Raw genomic sequence first — 16,685 nt, 5'->3', positions numbered from 1 at the left:
AACTAAAATAAATAAAGAAAGAAAAATATATTTAAAAAATTCTCATTTTCGAGACTCGAACTGACGACCATCAAAACTAAGTAGCTCGTTCTGCCGATCTCGCCACTCGGCTTCATACGCGGAGCGCGTCTGAATGGCCTAAGACTCTGATTAAGATTATAAACTAAAAGTTTTAACACGGTGTCATTCTGGTCTAAAAGCACAATGCTTTGAATAGAAATGAATTCTGCGCATGTGCCTGAACTTGACTCCTAAAATTTCTCTTGAAAATAGAAATATTTTGACATTAAATTTTATTTTAAAGGTAGAACATTTTGAAAAGTGCTTAGGAAGTGTCGGAATAATGTATACCTAAAATAAATAAAAGAGAAAAAAGTAAAGAAAGATATATTTAAAAAATGCTCATTTTCGAGATTCGAACTCAAGACCAGCAAAACTAAGTGGCTCGTTCTGCCGGTCTGGCCACGACGCTTCGAACCCGGAGTGCGTCTGAATGGCATAAGACTCTTATTAAGATTATAAACTAAAAGTTTTAACACGGTGTCATTCTGGTCTAAAAGCATAATGCTTTGAATGGGAATGAATTCTGCGCATGTGCGTGAACTTGACTCCTAAAATTTCTCTTGAATATAGAAATATCTTGACATTAAATTTTATTTTCAAAGTATAACATTTTGAAAATTTATTATCAAGTGTTTGAATAATGGATAAATATAACTAAAATAAATAAAGAAAGAAAAATATATTTAAAAAATTCTCATTTTCGAAACTCGAACTGAAGACCAGCAAAACGAAGTGGCTCGTTCTGCCGATCTGGCCACGAGGCTTCGTACCCGAAGTGCGTCTGAATTTCCTAAGACTCTTATTAAGATTATAAACTAAAAGTTTTTACACGGTGTCATTCCGGTCTAAAAGCACAATGCTTTGAATAGGAATGAATTCTGCGCATGTGCGTGAACTTGACTCCTAAAATTTCTCTTGAATATAGAAATATTTTGACATTAAATTTTATTTTGAAAGTATAACATTTTGAAAATTTATTAGCAAGTGTTTGAATAATGGATAAATATAACTAAAATAAATAAAGAAAGAAAAATATTTTTAAAAAATCCTCATTTTCGAGAATCGAACTGAAGACCATCAAAACTAAGTAGCTCGTTCTGCCGATCTGGCCACGAGGCTTCGTACCCGGAGTGCGTCTGAACGGCCTAATTCTCTGATTAAGATTATAAACTAAATGTTTTAACACGGTGTCATTCTGGTCTAAAAGCACAATGCTTTGAATAGAAATGAATTCTGCGCATGTGCGGGAACTTGACTCCTAAAATTTCTCTTGAATATAAAAATATTTTGACATTAAATTTTATTTTCAAAATATAACATTTTGAAAATTTATTAGCAAGTGTTTGAATAATGGATAAATATAACTAAATTAAATAAAGAAAGAAATATATATTTAAAAAATTCTCATTTTCGAGGCTCGAACTGAAGACCAGCAAAACTAAGTGTCTCGATCTGCCCACGAAGCTTCGTTCCCGCAGTGCGTCTGAATGGCCTAAGACTCTCATTAAGATTATAAACTAAAAGTTTTAACACAGTGTCATTCTGGTCTAAAAGCATAATGCTATGAATGGTAATGAATTCTGCGCATGTGCGTGAACTTGACTCCTAAAATTTCTCTTGAATATAGAAATATTTTGACATTAAATTTTATTTTCCAAGTATAACATTTCGAAAATTTATTAGCAAATGTTTGATTAATGGATAAATATAACTAAAATAAAGAAAGAAAGAACAATATATTTAAAAAATCCTCATTTTCGAGAATCGAACTGAAGACCAGCAAAACTAAGCAGCTCTTTCTGCCGATCTGGCCACGAGGCTTCGAACCCGGAGTGCGTCTGAATGGCCTAAGACTCTCATTGAGATTATAAACTAAAAGTTTTTACACGGTGTCATTCTTGTCTAAAAGCATAATGCTTTGAATAGGAATGAATTCTGCGACTGTGCGTAAACTTCACTCCTAAAATTTCTCTTGAATATAGAAATATTTTGACATTAAAATTTATTTTCAAAGTATATTATTTTGAAAATTTATTAGCAAGCGTTTGAATAATGGATAAATATAAATAAATAAAGAAATATATATTTAAAAAATTCTCTTTTTCTAGGCTCGAACTGAAGACCGGCAAAACTAAGTGGCTCGTTCTGCGGATACGGCCACGAAGCTTCGTACCCGGAGTGCGTCTGAATGGCCTAAGACTCTCATTAAGATTATAAACTAAAAGTTTTTACACGGTGTCATTCTGGTCTAAAAGCATAATGCTTTGAATAGGAAGGAATTCTGCGAATGTGCGTGAACTTCACTCCTAAAATTTCTCTTGAATATAGAAATAATTTGACTTTAAATTTTATTTTCAAAGTATAACATTTTGAAAATTTATTAGCAAGTGTTTGAATAATTCATCAATATAACTAAAATAAATAAAGAAAGAAAAATATATTTAAAAAATTCTCATTTTCGAGGCTCGAACTGAAGACCAGCAAAACTAAGAGGATCGTTCTGCCGATCTGGCCACGAAGCTTCGTACACGGAGTGCGTCTGAATGGCCTAAGACTCTCATTTAGATTATAAACTAAAAGTTTTAACACGGTGTCATTCTGGTATAAAAGCATAATGCTTTGAATAGGAATGAATTCTGCGCATGTGCGTGAACTTCACTCCTAAAATTTCTTTTGAATATAGAAATATTTTGACATTAAATTTTATTTTAAAAGTATAACATTTTGAAAATTTATTAGCAAGTGTTTGAATAATGGATAAATATAACTAAAATAAATAAAGAAAGAAAAATATATTTGAAAAATTCTCATTTTCGAGACTCGAACTGAAGACCAGCAAAACAAAGTTGCTCGTTCCGCCGATCTGGCCACGAGGCTTTGTACCCGGATTGCGTCTGAATGGCCTAAGACTCTCATTAAGATTATAAACTAAAAGGTTTAACACGGTGTCATTCCGGTCTAAAAGCATAATGCTTTGAATAGGAATGAATTCTGCGCATGTGCAGGATTTTGACTCCTAAAATTTCTCTTGAATATAGAAATATTTTGACATTAAATTTTATTTTAACGGTATATCATTTTGAAAAGTGCTTAGGAAGTTTTGGAATAATGTATACCTAAAATAAATAAAAGAGAAAAAAGAAAAGAAAAATATATTTAAAAAATTGTCATATCCGAGACTCGAACTGAAGACCAGCAAAACTAAGTTGCTCGTTCTGCCGATCTGGCCACGAAGCTTCGTACACGGAGTGCGTCTGAATGGCCTAAGACTCTCAGTAAGATTAAAAACAAAGTTTTAACACGGTGTCATTCTGGTCTAAAAGCATAATGCTTTGAATAGGAATGAATTCTGCGCATGTGCAGGATTTTGACTCCTAAAATTTCTCTTGAATATAGAAATATTTTGACATTAAATTTTATTTTAACGGTATATCATTTTGAAAAGTGCTTAGGAAGTTTTGGAATAATGTATACCTAAAATAAATAAAAGAGAAAAAAGAAAAGAAAAATATATTTAAAAAATTGTCATATCCGAGACTCGAACTGAAGACCAGCAAAACTAAGTTGCTCGTTCTGCCGATCTGGCCACGAAGCTTCGTACACGGAGTGCGTCTGAATGGCCTAAGACTCTCAGTAAGATTAAAAACAAAGTTTTAACACGGTGTCATTCTGGTCTAAAAGCATAATGCTTTGAATAGGAATGAATTCTGCGCATGTGCGTCAACTTGACTCCTAAAATTGCTCTTGATTATAGAAATATTTTGACATTAAATTTTATTTTGGAAGTATAATATTTTGAAAAGTTCTTAGTAAGAGTTGGTATAATGTATACCTAAAATAAATAAAAGAGAAAAAAGAAAAGAAAAATATATTTAAAAAATTCTCATTTTCGAGACTCGAACTGAAGACCAGCAAAACTAAGTGGATCGTTCTGCCGATCTGGCCACGATGCTTCGTACACGGAGTGCGTCTGAATGGCCTAAGACTCTCATTTAGATTATAAACTAAAAGTTTTAACACGGTGTCATTCTGGTATAAAAGCATAATGCTTTGAATAGGAATGAATTCTGCGCATGTGCGTGAACTTCACTCCTAAAATTTCTTTTGAATATAGAAATATTTTGATATTAAATTTTATTTTAAAATTATAACATTTTGAAAATTTATTAGCAAGTGTTTGAGTAATGGATAAATATAACTAAAATAAATAAAGAAAGAAAAATATATTTGAAAAATTCTCATTTTCGAGACTCGAACTGAAGACCAGCAAAACAAAGTTGCTCGTTCCGCCGATCTGGCCACGAGGCTTTGTACCCGGATTGCGTCTGAATGGCCTAAGACTCTCATTAAGATTATAAACTAAAAGGTTTAACACGGTGTCATTCCGGTCTAAAAGCATAATGCTTTGAATAGGAATGAATTCTGCGCATGTGCAGGATTTTGACTCCTAAAATTTCTCTTGAATATAGAAATATTTTGACATTAAATTTTATTTTAACGGTATATCATTTTGAAAAGTGCTTAGGAAGTTTTGGAATAATGTATACCTAAAATAAATAAAAGAGAAAAAAGAAAAGAAAAATATATTTAAAAAATTGTCATATCCGAGACTCGAACTGAAGACCAGCAAAACTAAGTTGCTCGTTCTGCCGATCTGGCCACGAAGCTTCGTACACGGAGTGCGTCTGAATGGCCTAAGACTCTCAGTAAGATTAAAAACAAAGTTTTAACACGGTGTCATTCTGGTCTAAAAGCATAATGCTTTGAATAGGAATGAATTCTGCGCATGTGCATGATTTTGACTCCTAATATTTCTCTTGAATATAGAAATATTTTGACATTAAATTTTATTTTAACGGTATATCATTTTGAAAAGTGCTTAGGAAGTTTTGGAATAATGTATACCTAAAATAAATAAAAGAGAAAAAAGAAAAGAAAAATATATTTAAAAAATTGTCATATCCGAGACTCGAACTGAAGACCAGCAAAACTAAGTTGCTCGTTCTGCCGATCTGGCCACGAAGCTTCGTACACGGAGTGCGTCTGAATGGCCTAAGACTCTCAGTAAGATTAAAAACAAAGTTTTAACACGGTGTCATTCTGGTCTAAAAGCATAATGCTTTGAATAGGAATGAATTCTGCGCATGTGCGTCAACTTGACTCCTAAAATTGCTCTTGATTATAGAAATATTTTGACATTAAATTTTATTTTGGAAGTATAATATTTTGAAAAGTTTTTAGTAAGAGTTGGTATAATGTATACCTAAAATAAATAAAAGAGAAAAAAGAAAAGAAAAATATATTTAAAAAATTCTCATTTTCGAGACTCGAACTGAAGACCAGCAAAACTAAGTGGCTCGTTCTGTCGATCTAGCCACGAAGCTTCGTACAGGGAGTTCGTCTGAATTATCTAAGACTCTCATTAAGATTATAAACTAAAAGTTTTAACACGGTGTCATTGTGGTCAAAAAGCAGAATGCTTTGAATAGTAATGAATTCTGCGCATGTGCATTAACTTGACTCGTAAATTTTCGATTAAATATAGAAATATTTTGACATTAAACTTTATTTTTGAATTATAGGATTTGGAATAGTTCTTAGTAAGTGTGGGAATAATGGATGGAAATATCTAAAATAAATTTAAAAAAAAAGAATAATATTAAAAAAGTGACCGTTGAAGTAGATTAGTAAGTTGCGAAAGCTTAATGTAAAACGCTATGAGAATCTATGTTTTACTACAGATTTGTTCATTCATTTGTTGTTTATATATCAGGCATTTGTTTGCATTATATATATCGTGCTTCTCGCCGGAAATTGTTTTGCATAAAGGTAGGACTTCGAAAGTCTTTACTTCGGAAGAATTGGTTATCCCAAGTGCAAAAAGTTTCGAACGAAAGCATTTTGTATAAGGAAGTTAAAAATCACTCGGTAATATTTACTACATGTATTTATTTTTAAAAAAGAACAAATAATTTTTTTTTAAATTTTTTAAAAGCAATATTTTTTTTATAAATTACTTGCATGAAAAACACCTATATCATAATATTATTATAATCACAATAATTCTTACGATCTTAATAGATGAATCTGAATTGTTACTTTGAGCAATAATGTGTAATAATGTTTGAATCCTGTTTGTTATGTATTTCATTAAAGCATATCAATAGCTAAATAATAATTCACTGTTGTAACAATATTTCAAAGGTATAACAGTGTGAATAATGATGTGTTGTTTCATTATTTGCTTGTTTTTCTTGAGATACGGTGAGCTTGACTTCGACTGAAAATCGACGTTTGATTTTTCAAAGTTCTTTTGATTTTAAAAACTGCAATTCAAAATGACGAAGGAGATGGTAGCTACTGTTTGCCTTTTGCTCTTCTGGTTGTGGAGTTGGTTTGAAATATTCTTACGATCTTATTCTGCAATCTTAATTATTCTTAATATTCTTAAGTTCTGCAATTTTAACTTTTGGCATTGTTTCAATCTTTTTTCATATGTGGTTTTCTTCATGATTTTGAACCATTTTTACTCTAAAGGCAAAAGGCGTCAAGATATAGCTTTGCAAGCGGAAAGTGAAATTGTGAAGGATGTTTCCACTCAAACGAATGATTTGTTTGATGAAATGAAAGTTCATGAACGTATGCTGCTTCTTGTCAAACGTTTTGTAAACAAATTGCTCACTTGGTTTGAACATTGATAATGAAACAGTTAGGATGATTTTCCGGCAAATACCTGTACCCTACTTGCGATTTATATTCCAAATGAACTGAAACAAAAGAGCGTTTTCGACAAATAGCTAGGATTCCTCTGCAGTTTCTTCTTCTATTCAGCTGAAAAGCACGCACAAGATAAACTTTTTGTGACATATTATGTTTGAAACTCCATTACAAAGAGACAGTTACTATTAAAACCACCGAAAAATATAAACTGCAATCATTTCTGCTCACTTCCAACAATAGTTCTGTCAAAAATTGACCTAATATTGAGATTTCCTCAGCACTGAAAAAAAGAAGCAATGAAAAATCCTCAAGTAAAACTACTCTGGTATCTCCTTGTCATTTTTGAGTATTTTGTAAATACTCGTGTAAATATTGTACATAGATTTTATTTTTATTATTTTGTTTGTATATATATTATCACTGCGGACTCTATTTTTATTATTTTTTAGTACATATACTTTTTATCACTGTGGACTTTATTTTTATATGAAGATAAATAATTTCTTCTGATATTGTGAAAATACTTATCCAAATGTGACTATATGAAGCCTCATGAAGGCACCACGGACTATGACATTTTGGCCTGCTCTTTAAGGCCTACCCGATTTTGACTTCTGCCTCAGTGAGGTATCCCGGACTTTAACTGTGGACATGTAATTGGAAGATTGAATGAACATACGAGACCAGCATCTGGCATTGATACTTTTTCAATGAACTGATATCGCAAATTGTAGCGCCACGGCTCTGGCACTGACTTCTGGTTGAACATCTAGTGGGTCTGTAAGAACGTACAAGACTGAATCACACCTCTCAGCATCTTCTGACTTGGCGACGGCAGCTCTGGCACTGACTTCTGGTTGAACTTTGTAAGAACGTACAAGACTGAATCACACTTCTCAGCATCTCTGGAACTAGTTTCTTTGAACATTAAAAAAATGGATCCTGAGCAATTTCTCCTTATTTTGATATAAACATTTTTTCTTACAATAGTCAAAATGTGCAATAGCTGGTTCACTCAAAAAATAAAATTTCGGCTTCAACCACATATGTGTATTTGTTTCCTTTATTTTATTGGTTTCTCATAATACCCCTATTTATATCGTCTCTAGCAACCACATGATTCATCCATAACCTTAATAGCATTAACTTCTTTGTGCTAACTACCTTTAAAATCTACAATTTATTCCGCTTTTGGTAAGCTGAAAGCATTCGTTATGATAAATAAAGAATAAAATAAATAATTTCAAATTTTTTTTAAAAAATTAGAAATTAAGAAAGTATATTAGAAATGAGTTTTAATATTTTATCTGAATTTTGATATATTAATCAAATCAAAAAGTGCGTAAGTTCTGTGTTTATTGATATATATAATTTGCATACCTTTTTTTATATTAAAGTTGCTAAAATATTTTGCAGAACGAATCTATTCAATATGTAATATTTAATGAACTACTTATTGAAAATGCTTTATTAACTTAATTCAACATGAATTCTAATTAAACTTTTATAAGATTTGACGCAAACTCTTAAGACAGCAGCGTTTTGCTAAGTTTCTATTTATTCGAAATTCTAATGTAAATTTCCTCAAAAGAATATCTTTGAGTTACTTATTTACTTAGTAATTTGGGAATATGTATCAAGTTTGGTAGCATTAGGTAAAAAAAAATTCACACTTTTGAGAGCCTGTGTAGTTAAACACATAGTTATATACACACATTCATCTCGATTATTATTATTATTATTATTATTATTATTATTAGAGATTTGAATTAAATTTTGATGCATTAATTGAATGAAAATGGACCGACTATAATTTATCCAAAGAGGTTAATTCTTTTTATTGGTACGTTAATCGAATATTAAAGATTGAATCTACTGAAGATATGAAATTATTTTTTTTATTGTGATCATATATATTTTCAAGTGAGTTTCAAATATGTATACTTAATTGGATAGTTTCATTCTTAGAAAATATTAACTTATAATTTACTTAAGTTAAAGAAAGAACTTCAAAGCAAACTTTACAATTCACATCTAACGAGTTCTAAGTTTCTAAAAATGCATTCTGCACCAAGATGAAGATCTTAAATTTACCCATTGACTATCAGGAACGAATATACTAATAGTCTTTAGTTTTAAATTCGAAGGCAGATGAATACAATTTGACATAATGAAATTTCTATGAACACATTGTTAAAAAGCAGACAAAAGTTCCAATTCGTCAAATTCTTTTAAAGCATTTCTAGAGCATGGCCTATTTCTAACTTTTTATCTATACTCTTTCATTAAACTAGTGAATGAATTCCAATGATTTACATGCAACTAATTTACGTTTGAAAATAATAAAATCATTTAAGGTAAAGGATAGAAACAAATCTATTGATTCATCTTGTGCTTTTCTACTTTTTATTTAAAATCAACTCAATATTCTTCAAAGGACTTGGATGTATGTACGTCTTACATTCAGTGTACGGATTTGTTACAGGAGTGGCTTTCAAGAAATTTAATACTTTTGTCGAGACAATTATTCGAAAGGAAACAAGAATATTTGATAATTAAATACAAAATGAATTCTAATTATACAAACTTTATTTGCAAGTTTAATATACAAAAATTAATCGTTACAAAAAAAACTGTTACAAAATTGCTACAACATAAAAAGTAGAACATAAACGCATTGAATTAAGAAATCAGTACAGATATCAAATTAAATTAAACAGGTATCAAACTGCTGTCTTATACAATGAGCTTAACAGAAATTCAAACAATTTTGAAAATAAAAGTACTCAGTTAACATAAAATGTATATACTTGAAATGGAAAATTTAATACAAGTATTGATTATCAAAATGTAATTAAGGAAACAACACATTTATATAAATTATTATTTAAGAATAGTATATAATTTGAACATTCATTCTAAGATTTTTCCAATACATAATTCAATTTAGAATAAGTGAGAATTTAATATTTTATTAAATAATTTCGAATAAAAATGGAAATTAAAAACTTCTGAAAAGCTGATAAAACTTAATTTACTCGTATTAATAAAAGAAAGCAAATCTAACCTACTTTATTCAACATTCATCGCATCCATTCACTTTTTTTCCTCAACTAATATTTTATTACACTCGAGTAGATTTTTAGAAATTTTGATTCATGCTAATCATGCGCGAATATCATTTTCTGCGAAAGCATACTGATCATTGTGGTGATCAGGCAAAATGATCAAATGCCTTCGAAGAATCTGAGGACATTTTGATTGGCTGGCCGGCCGAGTCAATCAAAGTATCCTCTATCGGTGGATGTATACATTTAAGTGTAATCGGAGGCCAAAATGGCGAGATTTAGAAATTACTTATTAAAAGATTAATGGTGAACTTGAAATACAAAGCATTACTAACTTTTTATTTTTAATAAATTTATTAATCATTAATTTAAATAAATTTAACAAGAATAAAATCTTAAAACCTAACTGCAAATGGATGCAATGAACAGATGCTTATTTAATATAACTACAAATGCTATGTTAAAATTTTCCTGAAAATATTGAAATTAGATTACAAATGAATGATCATTGATACCATGTTTTTAAATTTCTGTTCAGGAAAAATGAATGCTGTGCATTTTATAATTAATGAAAAGAGAATAAAGCCCTATCGTATCACATAATTTAAAAATAATTACAGTTCCAATAATTAATATTATCAAATTCAATATAAAAGCATAAAACATCTTTGCAATGCACAACACTGTTTCACGTGGGCAAATACGTAACTTAAGTTTGAGCAATTTCTATTGAAAATATTTAAATTTCAAATAATCTTTTAGAGAACAAAGTAGACATATGGACAACGCTTTTGCCATTTCTTTCATACATGGTACAGACGCGTTTCCCCCGCCATTGACGGCGATTGATATATTTTAAATTAGACAAACACACAAATACATATTAAAGCAAATTTCATTTTCATAAATTTTGCTTTCAGATTTTGTAAATTTGAGTAAAAAAAAATTAGAGATACTGATAACATAAAGCATAAAACAATATTTCAAAGGCTAATGTTAAGACCCTTATAGAAAAAAAACATTTGTTGCTAAATCAGAATTATACGCACATAGCCACTACAGTAAATATACCGAGTTTGTAATAACTTATTTCATAGTCACAAAGTGAAGTTCTATTAATCATTAATTATCACCCATTTTTAATAAATTTAATAAGAATAGAATTTTGATTTAAAAAATAATTGCAAATGGATGCAATGTACAGATATTTGCTTAATATATCTACAAAAAACGTGATAAAATTTCTCAAAGTGCTGAAATTAAATTTCAAATGGTGATCTTTCATATCATGTTTTTAAATTTCTATTCAGGAAAAAATAATGAAATTGCTTCCTCGATCTTTGACATTCAGACATTAAAATGAAAACGAAGAATATTTTGTAAAATCTGTCAATAAATTTAAAACTATCTGCAAACAATAATGCTGATGAGAAGGAATAACATCTAATCAATTGACAATAACAAAAACATTAAATTTTTAGAATCATAATAAGGCAATCGATGAAAAATAATCTTAATAAATCATCCAATCATGAAGATACATTCTCCGTTGACAATGACGGAGAAATGTCAAATGCAAATTAAGTAGTTACGTATTTTTTTTATTTCAAGTAATTACAATTATGTGACAGTTGCTGCGATCCCTGGCTATATTGCTGGGTCAGTAAAAAAAAGTTTAACTTACCAACTTTTAATAAGAGTATGGTTACAAATGAAATTTTCAAGTCAATTTTATACATCCTGAGAGAAAAATTCTTCTTTCGGTCTTGTTGGAAATTGGTTTTAGATAACTTAGAAAAATCAAACACACTTACAAATTTTAATTTATCCATAAAAATGTTTCACATGTCTAGAATATTTAAAAAAATACTTGTTTCTAAAAGAGTAGAATATAAACATCAACTTTGAAGGAAATATAATGAACCAAAAGCTTAACAATTTCCAAAACTTTAGAAATATTGATTCATATGCCAAACAGGCTTTGAATGATGTACATTTCATGCACTTCAACCTTTTCCAAGTTCGAAATGAATTACTGCATTCGTTGAAACAATTCTCCAAAAATATATAAATATTCAAAACCTTAAAAATGGAAGAATAAAACATTTTAGAGATGTATTGATGTCCTCAAGTAATGTTAACCCCATATGCACTCGCATTTCAACTATGCAGATCATTGACAATATTTTGGTACCAAATATGCATTTTAGGTTTGGTCTAATATTTATAATTCTACAAACTGCATCTGTTGGATCTTCATGCAATATTTCATTTTAAAGGCTCCGAGTTCCAATATGCGCTTGCTAAAAATTCCGGATGCCATCCATTGTACTGCGATCATTTCGGTGAAAGTATGTCAATATCTGGAAAGATTAAATATCTGAATTAATACACATCTGAAAATATCAAGAATATCTGGAGTAGAAACGACTTAATTTTGCTCTTTAAATCAATTATTCAGTTGTTCGATAAAAGAATTTGCTTTCAATTTCGTTATTCATAGAAGTGAAAATAAAAATTTTTAAATGTAGATTTGCTAACACTTTGCCTTACTTACCTTTTCGCTTTTTGAAATTTACTGTTTTAACATTGCATTTAAATCATTAGCTAAATAAATATTTCGTTCTTGAGTTTTTCGAAAATTTTTATTCTCTGAGGATTAGAAGTGACGCGAATAATGAATGCTCAAACAATCATACAATAACCGCAGTCATTGGTTACATTTTTGAATACAGTAGGTTATTTTTGCCAAGTCCTCAAAAACGTTCACAAAACCCTCTTAGGCTCTCGAAGCAGACGCCTTCGTCCATAGGACAAAAAAACATGGTTTAAAGTTTCGCTTGAAAAATATTTCTTTCGTAGACTTGTAGATGAAATTTTCTGGTTTATTTAAATACTTGAAAATGAGCTTACTGATATCAGTATGTACCGATTACTACGATAACATTTTAAATATTAACTGCAATATGTTTTTCATTCTAAAAAGGAATTAATGAAAGGAGACACGAAACAAAATTACATGGAAACAATTTTTACTTATTTCTTACAAAGTAGGATTGAAAAGGTTTCTGGCCATGCAGCATCTCTCTTGAAAGTCTCAAATAAAATGATTCTCGAATGTCAGATCTTTGAAATTTCTGTTATGATTCAGGAACTTAGCATGTCTTTGAATGTCATCTTAAGAGAATGTTTTCCATGAATTAACCACAATTAATGTCTATTGAGGGAGTCAGTATGGAATCGAAAAATTTGTGTGATACCGAGTGCCAATGGTTTTTTTCAGAACAGTGGAATCGGTAAATTGTCAAACCTATTAATATAACCAACAAAATGAAAAGGTACACTTTTAGTTATTTAACAGTCGAGTCAAATGATCGGATACAATCTTCATTTCGATTCGACAATTATCTTAATTTGCACCACTTACCGAAATCACTTCAGTACTGTTCTTTCCTGGGCATCCAGACATCCTCTGTATATACAATTTGTAGCTGGAAGTGAAAAGGCCATTCATTTCATAGATGGAGAGTGTCATTGTTCAAATAAATGACATCAGTTGTAATCTTTGCACACAGCGCTGCTGTAGAATCAAATGCAGACAAGTTGACATCGTTTTTGATTTATAAGACGTTCTGTTTCACTCGCATAGTATTTAGATATTACTAAAGCGGTGCAAACGGATGTTATCTCACAAATTCTTGCAGGCATTACACCAAAAAATCGTCCAAATTAACATTGGTTCCATAGTTGAAAACAGTATAAGAAGAAATCTTCATGGTTATTTTCTCCTATCACAGATTACACGTTAAATTCACATGATTCTGACCTCGTTTCTTTGAAACCACTTGTCTGGTATATGGAGAGATTATAAACCTTTCACTTTCAATCCACTGTGCAGATTGAATTTAAGTTTTGGTAATTTGCGAGTATTAAAAGACGATGCATTTTGAACTTTAATATTTCTAGCTTTTAAAACTATCAATTATATCTCTTGGATATCCGACCATAATTTAATTTTAAAAGTGTCCAAATACCAAAATCCGCTTGAAAGTTCCATGTATTTCCTGTTGAGCCACGGTCATTTGGTCAAATCATGTCAATATCAGAAAATTAATTTAGATCCACATATATGAAACCATCCATCAAGAATACCGTGAAATGCAGGAGTATATGCAATTACAATTTTGCTCTTTCAATCTACACCGGTAATTCAAAATCGTGAAAAGAATTTGCTTAAGATTTTATTTATAGAATGAAATAAACCGTTTCTTAACTAGGAATTTTTTTAGAAATTTCATCAGGTCATTTTTTCCTTTAAAACTAAATCTTTTCGTATTTGAAATACACTAGTAAAACATTTCATCTAACCATTTCATTTCATTCGTTCTAAAAAAGAATTTAATTTTTTTTCGAGAGATAGCGTATTTATTTAGAGAAAATAAATGGTGCATCCAGTTTATTAATTACTCTTCAATCACAATTATTGATTATACTTCATATTATAAGGTTTATACGAAAACGAATTTTCTTCGTTAGAATGCTCTTCTAGAAAAAAAGAACCACAATATGCATTGAGATAAAATATGAAATTTCATTTAAGAACAAATCAATTTTAATTTTTTAAAATTTCTTAATTAGATGCTTAAAGAAGAATTTGATGATCTTAACAATAAAAAACATTTACTGTTACGACAAATCAAAAAGAAAATATAATTTTTTTACTTAATAGTGTTACGTTTGGTCATTCCAGCAAGAAAGGTTCACTTTGGCCTCTACAGAAACAATACAAAATCACCTACAAATATTTTTTTACCTTTCCATAGGTTATGGAACCGATTATCAGACATGGTTCCCGGTCAAGCAATATTTTTCTAGCCACGATGACATATAGATGACCATTCCAAGCAGACTCCCTTCTCAGGCAAGTAAACGCTTGGAAACCCAACTACAGAAATTTGTCTCATGGCATGACACGTATTTCATATTATAATTCTTGTAGTTGTTATACTGGGAGGAATCTGAATGAAATATTTTGATAAATGCTTCTAAATAATTATCTTTCGCATCTTTTTTGTATCCTCCAAAAACTTGCTTTCTAGATGAACAAATTAGCTTCCAAATGCCATATCATTTATCAGTTTCATTAATAAAATTCGAGTACTTACTGTGCCTTTGGATACATGGACGTACCTTAAGCGAATACTGCCTCGCTTCCAGCAAAAGTGATATAGACAGATGGCACGTGTATGAAACTGAGAAAATACGGTGGTTGGTGGCATACCTTTATCATGCAAACTGGTATCTATTAAGTGTCATCCAGCCTATGAATAAATAATGAAATAAAATGAGTACATTTTTATAGTTCCATTTACCATTTGAGTAAATCAAATGATTTTATTTAATCTTCATTCCGATATAACAATTATCATAAATAGCATAACTTACCGATATTACTTTGTGTGAAACAGTAAAATGCTTTCAGGCCATCTGGACAGCTGCTATCCGTACTCCTTGTCAACAGCTGTAAAGGCATTCCCTCTTCTTATGTGGAATGACGTTGTGCAATTGTTCCCATTAAACGGCTAATATGCTCCTTTAATGATTTCTGTGACTTTCCATTTCACTCAAATGATTAAAAAAATTTAATGAATCCAACAGAAACTATGTGGTTTTAGTCAAACAGTTTAAATACAAAATCTACTGTTCCAATCATTTTTAACATTGAACATGCCAACTTAACATTAATTCATTTGGTACATTTGTAGAAAAGGCACAAGAAAACAATCGCAATGGTTCTTGCCTCTATCATATTAGCCTGTACCAGGTAAAATCCATATAATTGTGGCACTCGCATCGTTTAGAAGATGCGTGTATTGAATATCCAGAGATTATTAATGTGTCTTCCTCATTCTATCTAAGCTTCCATCAAGCGTGTATATTTTAATTCATCTTAGAAAATTTCAAATAGTTTAAAAATAGTTTAGCAGCAACTAATTATTAGCGATTAACGTTTTTAAATAGATATGGATATTATTCTGGTGTAAGATACTTTTGTAGGATCATCTGCGCTGAAATTTAAAGTTCAGAACATAATTGTAATTCAATTCAGAAAGTAAAAATTACCGTTTTTAAATTTTCGAAGGTGAATTGCAGGAAAGTGATCAAATCATGCTTTTTTTGTTTACAATAAGCAAAGTTATTCTCAAAAAACGTCTTTGTCTTAAAACATTTTATATTTTTAAGAAGTTCTATGAAAAGATTTTTTTTTTACATATCGAAGTTCAAAGAAGTGCAATACGAGATTTGTTTAAATCAGTTTAGAATAGCTGCATTTAAAGTTTTTTTTTTAAATTTTTATCTCTAAAGCTCAGTTACCCAAGTTTTTCTGTCGATGCTCTAGCCAATTACTTATTTTCATTGAAAGTTATTGAAATCCTCCCCCCCACACACACACTGCATTCGATATATGAGGTTATTCAAACTTTCTTTTTGTTGTGATATGGAGCGAACTAAATTGTTTCTAAATTCTGGGAGGAAATGAAGTTCAAATAAGCTGAGCTAGTATATTTTATTCAGAAGAAATGACATGCCTTCAACTTCAGAAATATCTTATCAGTTTAGGGTTGATCTATAATACAAGCCTCAATAAAAACTAATTTTTTATGGGATGCGAAATTGTAACATCAATTAGAAGAATAATATATATGATATTTTCTCTCTTAATTAACTCTTAATTTAACCAAATTAATTTCCAATACCTTATCTTACTTTAGCCCATAGTGAAATATGCTCTTATTTCCTGATCTCATTCCACGTATGAAGTTGTATAAAAAT

At 30.2% G+C, this 16,685-nt stretch overlaps 1 long non-coding RNA gene across 2 annotated transcripts; it reads right to left on the bottom strand.

Moving 5' to 3' along the window:
- Positions 1–11,209: 11,209 nt before the first annotated feature.
- LOC129976303 (uncharacterized) lies at positions 11,210–15,930 on the bottom strand. 2 transcript variants are annotated; one of them, XR_008785120.1, is made up of 3 exons: positions 15,297–15,930; positions 15,017–15,172; positions 11,210–12,214 (listed from the first exon to the last, which is right to left on the bottom strand). It is a non-coding gene; the product is annotated as an uncharacterized LOC129976303 (long non-coding RNA). The 2 variants fall into 2 exon arrangements; XR_008785119.1 differs by having other exon boundaries at positions 15,042–15,172.
- Positions 15,931–16,685: the final 755 nt, after the last annotated feature.

This window comes from Argiope bruennichi, chromosome 7, assembly GCF_947563725.1.
Source record: "Argiope bruennichi chromosome 7, qqArgBrue1.1, whole genome shotgun sequence".
In the NCBI taxonomy this organism is placed as follows: domain Eukaryota; kingdom Metazoa; phylum Arthropoda; class Arachnida; order Araneae; family Araneidae; genus Argiope; species Argiope bruennichi.
Note: the sequence above shows the minus strand (reverse complement) of the source record. Positions and strands in the feature narration are given on the sequence as shown.